Raw genomic sequence first — 12,910 nt, forward strand, 5'->3', positions numbered from 1 at the left:
CTCACTAGATATCCTAAGAGATGGTGGATGGACCGGGTTCATAGGGAACTTTACCGTGAACATTGTCTCATACCGAACGGGGTATGAAGACTTGGTAATTTAGCGCTCATAACGGACAGGGTACGGGGATGACCCGCTTCACCCTCATACCGAACGGGGTATTAAGATTTAATGTGTAGCGCCCGAAAAATTGAAGAAGGAAAAAAAAAAAAAAGGGCCACGTCAGTAGCCACATCAGCAGACCCAGTCAGCAGTCCCGGCCAACCAGGACCTGCCACGTGGCAAAACCACGTCGATCAGGGACGGGCCACGTTGGCGATCCGCGTACGCGCGATCGAACGGCCCAAATCAAGCGTGCGTACGGACGGTCCAGATGAAATCGCACGGACGACCCAGATTTAATCAAAAACGGACGGCCCAGATTAAATCAAAATGGACGACTGAGATCAAAAGGCAAAAAGGGTATAAATAGAACCCCCACACCAGACCACAAAACCCTAGCCGCCTGCCCTCGCCGGAGAAGACGAACCAGAAGCCATCCGCCGCCACCCGCCGCCGCACCGGGGAGATTTCCGACCGCCGATCGAGGTTGATCGGAGCCGAATCACCAAAACACAAACTTCATCGGAGAGCTGCCGCACCCGAGAGCACCGCCGCCGGTAAGCTTCGGTTTTCCGTAATTTTTTGGCCCCCCGAGGTCCCTAGGGTTGTTTTATCGCAAGGATCGATGCAAGTGTGGCCGAATTCGACTGAAAATGGCCAAACCGAGGCGAATCGCTGCCGCAAGCGGCGGCGCCGTCGCCGGAGCACAGCGAAGCCGCCATGCCGGAATTGCGATATTGGCCAAAAAGGGGCCCTGGGCCTAATTTGAGATTTTTTAGAACACGTGCAGATACCAGTAGTGTGTTTCAGTTCCCAGGAAAAAATTCAGGGAAAATTAGGGACAGCCCGTAGGCGCACTATGAAGCCATGTTCGGACTCCGAAACGAGTAAGGACCCCTCACCCTATTTCCTATCACGGTATTAAAGTTCAATAATGATAAAACGGTATTTCTTGAATCAACGAATGTGTGAAATTGCTTAAGGTCGCTAATGGAGCCCGAGTCTAGTGTGTTTGTCGGTTAACTGTTATTTGCCCTGTTTTACAGTTTTAAATGCAGTATGAGGTTTGATGTTTTCATTTTATAGTTCGTGTGCATATTTTACTGTTTTATTGATTATGAATTAAATGACTGGGATATTGATGCTGTATGTTGTCTGTTTGGCATAAATTACCGTTTTGCTTGTTTGTATGTGGATTAATGATGCTGACTGAGGAAAAAAGAGAATGAAAGATTATGTAAATGGGTAATTGTATAAATGTGGTCAGCCTGACTAGATATCCTGGGAGATGGTGGACGGACCGGGTCCGTAGGGAACCCTACCAGGATTGTGGTCTCCCATACCGGACAGGGTATGGAGATCTTATGTGTTTTGGCGCCCATACCGGACGGGGTATGGGGACGGCCCGTTTCACCCTCATACGGGACGGGGTAATGAGGTTCATAGTTTTGGCGCCCATACCGGACGGGGTATGGGGACGGCCTTGGAATCTGATTTCAAGTGTTAAGGGTTAACGGGTAGCGGGACCCCTATGGATACCCATGGATACTAGTGGGCTGGTAAATGAGGAAAACATGTTGTGTAACGATTGAATTACAAAAGGCTTGATAAAGATTATGTTATACAGTTTATATATGATTTCATGATGATGATAATGTTATTGCTTTCGTATACTGTTTTATGAATTTCACCGAGGTAAGTGGATGGTGAAGGATTTATTTTGATAAAAGAATTTGTTGTAAATTATGCTCCATTAGTCTTTTTGTGTTTTCTACCCACCTTTACCTTCGTGACGGTGAGATATCGTGATGTCTTTACTGGGCTAGTGTAGCTCATTCCTTATTTAATCATTTCATATCAGGAAAACATTGTTCCCGAGCCCGTTCCGCAGGAGGATGACAAAGGGGACGCCTAAAGACTCCATAGTCATATTCGTAGCTCTTACTTTCGAGTTTCTCCTTTAGGTAGTTTGATCTTTTATATTTTGCGAGTACGTTTTTTGTTTTAGTGTAAGGGATGTTAATCGAATTTTTGACTTCGCTTCCGCATTTGATATTTTTAATACACATTTCATTTTAAATTTCCGGGGCCGTTACATAATGTCTCGGCACTCATACCGGACGGGGTATGGGGTCGGCTATGTAATTAAGACAGTTAAGGAAAACGGTTCACGTGTAGCGAGAACACCCCTATGGATCCCCATGGATACTAGTAGGCTGGTGAAACGAGAAACGGTTAAGATTTTGTTTATTGTTAATAAATGTGAATTTATGATATATTCTATGTTCCTGATCGTGCATGAAGTTATGATCTGTATGATATTATTGCTTCTATAATTTGTTTTCATAAATTCTCCAATGGTAAGTAAAAGGGTAAATGGCTTTATTTTAAATAAATGTATTGGTTTAAATCTAATGTTTCATTGGTTGTTTTGATTTTCTACCAACTTTTGTTTCTGTGTCGGTGATATAGTGTGATGTCCTTATTGGGGTAGTGTAGCTCACCCCTTATTTAACCATTTCAGATCAAGAGGATCTGGTCCCCGAACCCAATCCACAAGAAGATTGCGAGTAGATGCTAGATATTTTATATTTTTATTTACTTTTTTTTCATTTCTCGTGTTTTTTTCAGATGATTCATTCTGTGATGTTTGTTTAATACTTTTAATTTATTGTGTAAAGGATGTAAATTTTAACCTTTTATTTCGGTTCTGCACTTAAATTATTATATATTTTCTTTTGAATTTCCAGCATTGTTACAGACGATATTTTTAAATTTAAGTTTTAATATTAATTACGTATGTATGGGTTATGATTGCATGTTAATATTGGGTTCTGCATCAAATTCTCAAATTAAACTTTTCAAAAATCAATTTTTCTTGAGCCAAATATTTAAAAATCTTTTCTAGAAATTTTTTACTTCATATTATAAATCTCTTCTTTCTGAGAAGAAAATTGAAATATTTTCTCTCATATTGTTGGGTTCTGTAAGAAAAAGTTATTATGAAAATTTTTTGAGAATTGAGTATTTGAGATAAATACATAATAGTGAAGCTAAACATATTACACAAACATTTATAAGTTGTGAATTAGGCACGTTAAATTAGTACTTATAAGAAGTGAAGTTTGACATATTAGAATATTAAACATTTGAAAGATAGTAGAAACTCTCAAGTTATTGGTTTGAATATAGCTTGTTGGTAGTAGAACAAGTTGAGAACTGAAATTAAGAATCTTAAATCAATAATTAGGTTCTATTAATGTAAAGTAACACGTATCCAGCAGTATAAAAGTTACTTGTTTATTTTTATAATTTGCGAATTTGGTTAATGAAATTTCTAAACAGTTTATATTCAGCATGATAAATATTAGGGCCTTCCTGACTTTTTGGTGGTGGTGGACTAGAAGGTCTGCCTGCAGATTTTTTGATCGGGATGATCAGTTTCCTTGGCTCTTCCACTAATCTTGACACTGCACTGCACCAATTTCTCCATCCACTAACCCCATCTCATCACCTACAATAAAAATATACATACATATATACATATATAGGAATGTAAAAATTATTAGTAATATGGGAAAAAATTATACGCCACAATCAAAATTCAAAATGATTTGGATTTTGATTCAATTACGCCTAACATATTATGATTATACCCTGTGCATATATTTTTATACACACACACACACACAAAAACAATAGGGAAAAGCAATGGTTAATTACTTTCTAATAATTATGGGAAGGAATTTTAATATTTTTAATTAATGCACGTACCTTTGATTCTCCACGCGAAAAGTAGGATGAATGCAACAAAGCACACAAGCCGCCATGATATCTTCACTGCAAAACCCATATCGCCTGATGAATCAGTCCATCTATACATGCATGTGTTTGTCTCTGTGTGTGTGTGTATATACATATACATGTACATATATAGCAGCCGATATGATGTGTTTAGGAATTTTCTTTAGCTGTTTTGTTTTAATTATCTGCTTTCGATTTCCTTTGCCGGGTCAAACTAGAATTTTCGCCATTTTTAATGGAGTGAAAAAAATATAAGGTAATGAATTTAGATAAATAATAGTAGATAGAAAGAAGTGCGTTAGAATCTATTATGATTTTTGAAAGGGTACATTTATGATATTTAATTAACAATTGAATAAGATCTCATGTGTACAAGGACTGCATATCTACTTTTACTTTTTTCCAACATTGAGTAATTTATGTCATTAAATTTAACTATGTTTTTAAAATAAATAAATAAATAAATATTTATCAAATTTATTCAGTTCATGAAAAACAGAGATTCAATGCACAGTGCGCCTAATAAACTACAAACAAAACTTAAACACCCAGATAAATCCTAAAATTAAAGTGAAAAAAATATTTTAGATGGAGAAAGTAATTAAAAAATATATGATTAAGTTTCATCCTAAATTTGATACGACAAAAAAATAAATAAATTTGACGAAAATTGTAACGGCTCCGGAAATTTAAATGAAATATATCTATCAAAAATGTCAAATGCGGAAGCGTAATAAAAATTTTGATTAACATCCCTTACACAATAACCAAAACGTACTCAAAACATGAAAAAACAAACTAACTAAAAGAGATATTTGAGATAAGAACTATAAATATAACTATGGAGTCTTTAGGCGTCCCCTTCGCCGTCTTCCTGCGGAACAGACTCGAGAACAATGTCTTCCTGATCTGAAATGGTTAAATAAGGAATGAGCAACACCAGCCCAGTAAAGAAATCACACTATCTCACCGCTACGGAAGTAAAAGTGGGTAGAAAAATAAAATGAGCAATGGAGCATAATTTATAACGAACTCGTTCATTAATATAAAAACATTTACTGTCCACTTACCTCGGTGAGATCCATGAAAACAACATATGAAAATAATAACCTTATAATATCATGAAATCATACACACTTTATAACATAACACATATCATACATTTACATTTCAATCATCAGAAAACAGATTTCCTCTTTTACCAGCCTACTAGTAACCATGGGGATCCATAGGGGGTCCCCTCTACAAGTGAACCATTAACATTTACAACCTGATTCCAGGGCCGTCCCCATACCCCGTCCGGTATGGGCGCCAAAACCATGAACCTCAATACCCCATCCGGTATGAGGGTGAAACGGGTCGTCCCCATACCCCGTCCGGTATGGGCGCCAAAACACATAAAGTCTCCATACCCCGTCCGGTATGAGAGACCACATTCCCGGTAGGGTTCCCTACGGACCCGGTCCGTCCACCATCTCCCAGGATATCTAATCAGGCTGTCCACATTTTCTACTTATCAATTCACATAACCTTTTTGCCCTTTTCCTTGGTCTCAATCATCCAATCATACACAACATGTAAACCAGTAATTGACACCAAACAAGACAATACAATACCTGGTTCACCATAATACAAACCATAATAAAAGAAACCATAGTTCATGCATACGAGACCATAACATAATTACATCAAACATCATGCTGCATTTAATACTGGAAATTAGATCAAACAATAACAGACCAACACTGTATCAGACTCGGGCCCCATTGGCAACCTAAATCAATTATACATCTATAAAGTCACACAGTACAGTTTAATTATTTATTTAACTTTAATACCGTGATAGGAAATAGGGTGAGCGGTCCTTACTTATATTGGGGTCTGAATTCGACTCTACAGTGTGCCTACAGGCTTTCCCTAATTTCCCTGAATTTTTTTCGGAAAGCTGAAACGCACTACCGGTACCTGCACATGTCCCAAAAAATTCCAAATCAGACCTAGGGCCCCTTTCGGCCAATATCAGAAAAACCAGGCGCTGCTAGGCTTCGGCTGGGTTTTTCGACCGTTTGGCCAGTGGTTTGGCTCCGGTTTGGCCATAAGCGGACTCAGCATCGAAAAACGAGCCAGGAAGAGAAAATTTACCTCGATCGGCGATCGCAAACTTCCCCGATGCGGCGGCCGACTCCTCCGGCGTCTGGTTCTTCTTCTCCGGCGAGGCACTAGCGACTAGGGTTTTTGTGGTCAGGTGTGGGTGGGGATATTTATACCCTTTGCCTTTTAATCTCAACCGTCCATCAAGATTAAATCTGGACCGTTCGATCGTGATTTAATTGGGATTAAATATGGGCCGTCCATCGCAATGCAATCTGGGCCGTCCGTGCGCGCGGGAACGAATCTAGACCGTCCGATCGCGTGCACGCAAATCGCCCACGTGGCCCGTTCCCTGGTCAGCGTTGCCTTACCACGCGGCGGTCCTGGTTGGCCGGGGCTGCTGATCGGACTGCTGAGGTGGGTGCTGACGTGGCACAATTTTTCTAAATTACGTTTTGACCCGCGGTTTCCGATTTTCTTTTCAAAAACACCCCCATAATCCAAATTTTCACCCATTTTTCCTAAAATCAATTTCAATTAAATCTAAATAATATTTTTACCCAATTTTATCATTATTATTATTTTTATTTTTATTAAATTAAATTAAATTAAATTAAATAAAAATTAAATAAATAAAAATAAAAAATAATAAAATAAAATTTTATTTTACTTGGGTGTTACAACTCTCCCTCCCTTAAAGAAATTTGGTCCCCCAAATTTTCCTCTTACTCTTGGTCGAACAAATGGGGATACTGGGCTCTAAATTCTGATTCTAGCTCCCAAGTAGCCTCCCTAGGCGTGTGGTTCTGCCACACGACCTTTACAAATGATATTTTTCGGTTGCGGAGTATTCTGCTCTTTCGGTCCGTGATACCGACTGGTACTTCTTCATAAGACAAGTCCTCTTGGAGTGAAAGCGATTCATGAGCCAAGACATGAGAAGGGTCCGGGTTGTACTTACGTAGCATGGATACGTGGAACACGTTGTGGACTCTGGAGAGCTCTAGAGGCAGTACTAGTCTGTAGACAGCACTACCAATCCTGTCTAAGATTTCAAAGGGTCTAATATATCGAGGGTTTAATTTTCTCCTCCTGCCAAACCTACTAATTCCCTTGAAAGAAGTGACCTTAAGAAACACTCGGTCGCCTTTTTCAAACGCTAGGTCTCTCCTCTGGGTATTTGCATAACTCTTCTGTCTACTCTGAGTTGTCTGAATGTTCTTCTTGATTTTAACTATCTTGGACGTGGTCTCCTCTACCAACTCTGGGCCGAACAATCTTCTATCGCCCACTTCCTCCCAACAAATCGGTGATCTGCACGGGCGCCCATATAACGCCTCATATGGAGCCATGCCGATCCTTGTTTGGTAGCTGTTGTTGTAGCCAAACTCTATCAGGGGTAGATGGTCGTCTCAATGGCCCCCGAAGTCAATGACACATGCTCGGAGCATATCCTCAAGCGTACAAATTGTCCTTTCTGATTGTCCATCAGTCTGGGGATGGAAGGCAGTACTAAGAGACAGCTTTGTTCCCATAGCTTGCTGGAAGCTACTCCAAAACCGAGAAGTGAACTTGGGATCCCTGTCGGATACTACTGTTACTGGAACCCCATGCAATCTGACTATCTCCCAGATATACATCTTTGCCAACTTGTTCAATAAATCGATCATCCTGATGGCTAAGAAGTGGGAAGACTTAGTAAGTCGGTCAACGATTACCCATATGGCATCATGTCCTGAACGTGCCTTGGGTAGCCCCGATACGAAGTCCATGGTGATATGTTCTCACTTCTACTCCGGGATCGGTAAAGGCTGAAGTAACCCACCTGGGCGCTGATACTCTGCCTTGACCTGCTGACATACCAAGCATTTAGATACAAAGTCGACTATGTCTCTCTTCATCCCATGCCACCAAAACCGGGGTCGCATGCTTTGGTACATTTTGGTGTTTCCTAGATGCATGGCAAACTTCGAGCTATGGGACCCCATCATGATGTCCCTTTTTAACTCATTGTCATCTGGGACACACACCCTGTCTTGGAAACGAAGTAATCCATCGGCAGAGATTCAGAATTCTGAGCTCTCTCCCTAATCTGCATCCTTCATGTGGGCTACCAGGACGGGGTCAACTGTCTGGGCTTCCCTTATTCTCTGGATTAACTCGGGCTGGACTGTCAGGCGGCCCAAACATGTGACTCTCCTCAGATCATGAAGTCGAACCTGTTGCGTGGCCTCAATTGGTCTGCATTCTGAAACCATCAAATGGGCTAAGATACCTGCACTTTTCCTGCTGAGGGCATATGCTACCACGTTACCCTTACCCGGATGGTATAAGATGTCACAATCATAGTCCTTAAGGAGTTTCATCCACCTTCTCTGATGCATATTGAGATCTTTCTAAGTGAATATGTGTTTCAAACTCTTGTGAACGGTATAGATCTGAAAGGTCTCTCCGTACAAATAATGGCGCCAGGTTTTCAAGGCATGAATGATTGCGGCAAGCTCCATGTCATGGGTGGGATAGTTCTTCTCATGATTCTTTAACTGTTTGGACCCGTATGCTATAACACTTTCATGCTGCATCAGGACACAACCCAGGCCCAAATAGGAGGCATCATTATAAACTTTATATCCTCCCGATCCACTCGGTAAAGCCAGCACAGGTGCAGTGGTTTGCCGCTTCTTTAATTTTGAAAAACTTCTTTCGCAGTCTTCATTCTACTCAAACTTGGCATTCTTCTTTGTGAGTCGGGTTAGAGGAGCTGCTAGACTGGAGAATCCTTCAACAAACCTGCGGTAATAACATGTCATTCCCAGGAAGCTACAGATTTCCTTAACTGATGTCAGCTTCTCCCAGCCAAGTACCGCTTCAACCTTTTCGGGATTCACTGATACCCCTTATAGTTATTGATAAGTGAAAAATATGAACAGCCTGACTAGATATCCTGGGAGATGGTGGACGGACCGAGTCCGTAGGGAATCCTACCGGGTACGTGGTCTCTCATACCGGACGGGATATGGAGACCTTATGTATTTTAGCGCCCAGACCGGACAGGGTATGGGAACGACCCGTTTCACCCTCATACCGGACGGGGTATTGAGGTTCATGGTTTTGGCGCCCATACCGGACGGGGTATGGGGACGACCCTGGAATCAGGTTGTAAATGTTAATGGTTCACGTGTAGAGGGAACCCCCTATGGATCCCTAAGGATACTAGTATGCTGGTAAAAGAGGAAATCTATTTTCTGATGATTGAAATGTAAAAATATGATATGTGTTATGTTATAAGGTGTGTATGATTTCATGATATTATAAGGTTATTGTTTTCATATGATGTTTTCATGGATCTCACCGAGATAAGTGAACAGTAAAGGTTTTTATGTTAATAAACGAGTTCGTTATAAATTATGCTTCATTAGTCATTTTTGTTTTCTACCCACCTTTACTTCCATGGCGGTGAGATAGTGTGATGTCTTTACTGGGCTGGTATAGCTCATTCCTTATTTAACCATTTCAGATCATGAAGACATTGTTCCCGAGCTCGTTCCACAGGAAGACAGTGAAGGGGACGCCTAAAGACTCCATAGTTGTATTTATAGTTCTTATTTCGAGTATCTCTTTTAGTTAGTTTCGCCTTTCTCAAATGCTAGGTCTCTCCTCCGGGTATCTGCATAACTCTTCTGTCTACTCTGAGCTGTCTGAATGTTCTTCTTAATTTTAACTATCTTGGACGTGGTCTCCTCTACCAACTCCGGGCCGAACAATCTTCTATCGCCCACTTCCTCCCAACAAATCGGTGATCTGCACGGGCGCCCATATAACGCCTCATATGGAGCCATGCCGATGCTTGGTGGCCTTCTCATGTTTTGGCTCATGAATCGCTTTCACTCCAAGAGGACTTGTCTTATGAAGAAGTACCAGTCGGTATCACGGACCGAAAGAGCAGAATACTCCGCAACCGAAAAATATCATTTGTAAAGGTCGTGTGGCAGAACCACACGCCCAGGGAGGCTACCTGGCAGCTAGAATCAGAATTTAGAGTCCAGTATCCCCATTTGCTCGACCAAGAGTAAGAGGCAAATTTAAGAGACCAAATTTCTTTAAGGGGGGAAGAGTTGTAACACCCAAGTAAAATAAAATTTTATTTTATTATTTATTTTTATTTTTATTTATTTGATTTTTATTTAATTTAATTTAATTTAATTTAATGAAAATAAAAATAATAATAATGATAAAATTGAGTAAAAATATTATTTGGATTTAATTGAAATTGATTTTGAGAAAAATGGGTGAAAATTTAGAGTCTGTGGGTGTTTTTGAAAAGAAAATTAGAAACCGGGGGTCAAAACATAATTTAAAAAAATTTTGCCATGTCAGCACCCACCTCAGCAGCCACGTCAGCGGACCGGTCAGCAGCACGTCAGCGGACCGGTCAGCAGCCCCGGCCAACCAGGACCCGCCGCATGGCAAGGCAACACTGACCAGGGAACGGGCCACGTGGGCGATCTGCGTGCGCGTGATCGGACGGCCCAGATCCGTTTCACCCTCATACCGAACGGGGTATGGAGGTTTATGATTTTGGCGCCCATACCAGACGGGGTATGGAGGTTTATGATTTTGGCGCCCATACCGGACGGGGTATGGGGACGGCCCTGGAATCAGGTTATTAATGTTAATGGTTCACGTGTAGCGGGGACCCCCTATGGATCCCCATGGATACTAGTAGGGTGGTAAAAGAGAAAAATATGTTGTTTAATGATTGAAATGCAAAGGAGTGGTAAGTGTTATGTTATACAGTTTATATGATTTCATGATGATGATAATGTTATTGCTTTCATATGTCGTTTTCATGGATCTCACCGAGGTAAGTGAACAGTAAAATTTTTTATATTAATAAATGAGTTCGTTATAAATTATACTCCATTGCTCATATTTTGTTTCTACCCACCTTTACTTTCGTGGTGGTGAGATATAACGCCCATATAACGCCTCATATATCTTTTATACCACTGTGATCACCGTTCTTTTCTCTACAGGTTGACCGGAGCCAAACATCAAAACGCGGCTCACACCGGAGGAGATGGTGGTGATTTTTCACTGATACGCACCACCGGCCACACTTGCATCGGTCCCTACGATAAAACAACCCTAGGATCCTCGGTGGGCCAAAAAATCACGAAAAATCGAAACTTACCGGCGACGGTGCTCTCGGGTGCGGCGACTCCTCCAGTGTGAGTCACGTTTTGATGTTTGGCTCCGATCAACCTGTAGAGAAAAGAACGGTGATCACAGTGGTATAAAATTTGCATCGAACGGAGGCCGGGAAGGGCCTCATCGGAGGCAAAAATCAAGGAGGGGCGCGGCGACGCCGCTGGGCTTTGGCTGGATTTTTCGGTCGTTTGGCCGGTGGTTTGGCTCCGGTTTGGCCATAGGCGCACTTAGCATCGAAAAACGAGCCAAAAGGAGAAAATTTACCTCGATCGGTGGTCGTAAACTTCCCCGGTGCGGCGGCGGGTGGCGACTGCCGGCTCCTCCGGCGTCTGGTTCTTCTTCTCCGGCGAGGCACTGGTGGCTAGGGTTTTTGTGGTCAGGTGTGGGTGGGGTTATTTATACCATTTGCCTTTTAATCTCAACCGTCCATACCCCGTCCGGTATGAGAGACCACGTTCCCGGTAGCGTTCCCTACGGACCCGGTCCGTCCACTATCTCCCAGGATATCTAGTCAGACTGTCCATATTTTCCACTTATCAATTCACATAACTTTTTTGCCTTTTTTCTTTGATCTCAATCATCCAATCATACACAATATGTAAACCAGTAATTGACACCAAACAAGACAACACAGTATCGGGTTCACCATAATACAAACCATAATAAAAAAAATCATGATTCACGCATACGAGACCATAACATAATTACATTAAACATCATACTACATTTAATACTGAAAATTAGATCAAACAACAACTGACCAATAATGTATCAGACTCGGGCTTCATTGGCAACCTAAATCAATTATACATCTATAAAGTCACAAAGTACAGTTTAATTATTTATTTAGCTTCAATACCGTGATAGGAAATAGGGTGAGGGGTCCTTACCTGTTTTGGGATCTGAATTCGACTCTACAGTGTGCCTACAGGCTGTCTCTAATTTCTCTGAATTTTTTTCAAAAAACTGAAACGCACTACCGGTACCTGTACGTGTCCCAAAAAATCCCAAATCAGAACTAGAGCCCCTTTTGACCAATATCAGAATTCCGGCACGGCGGCTCCGCCGTGCTCCGACGACGGCGTCGCCGCTTGCGGTGGCGATTCACCTCGAGTTGGTCGTTTTCGGCCGTTTTCGGCCGAATTCAGCCACACTTGCATCGGTCCCTGCGATAAAGCAACCCTAGGGCCCTCGGTGGGCAAAAAAATCACGAAAAACTGAAACTTAGCGGTGGTGGTGCTCTCGGGTGCGGTGGCTCCTCCGGCGTGAGTCGCGTTTTGATGTTTGGCTCTTATTAACCTGTAGAGAAAAGAACGGTGATCACAGTGGTATAAAATTTGCATCGAACGGAGGCTGGGAAGGGCCTCATCGAAGGCAAAAACAGAGGAGGGGCGCGGCGGCGTCGCTAGGCTTCGGCTGGATTTTCCAGCCGTTTGGCCTGTGGTTTGGCTTTGGTTTGGCCATAGGCAGACTCAGCATCGAAAAACGAGTCAGGGAGAGAAAATTTACCTCGATCGGCGGTCGAGAACTTCCCCAGTGCGGCGGCGGGTGGCGGTGGCCGGCTCCTCCGGTGTCTGGTTCTTCTTCTCCGACGAGGCACTGGCGGCTAAGGTTTTTGTGGTCAGGTGTGGGTGGGGTTATTTATACCCTTTTTCTTTTAATCTCAACCGTCTATCAAGATTAAATCTGGACCGTTCGATCG

The sequence above is a fragment of the Carica papaya genome, chromosome 9 (genome assembly GCF_054855325.1).
Source record: "Carica papaya isolate Zhongbai chromosome 9, ASM5485532v1, whole genome shotgun sequence".
In the NCBI taxonomy this organism is placed as follows: Eukaryota; Viridiplantae; Streptophyta; class Magnoliopsida; order Brassicales; family Caricaceae; genus Carica; species Carica papaya.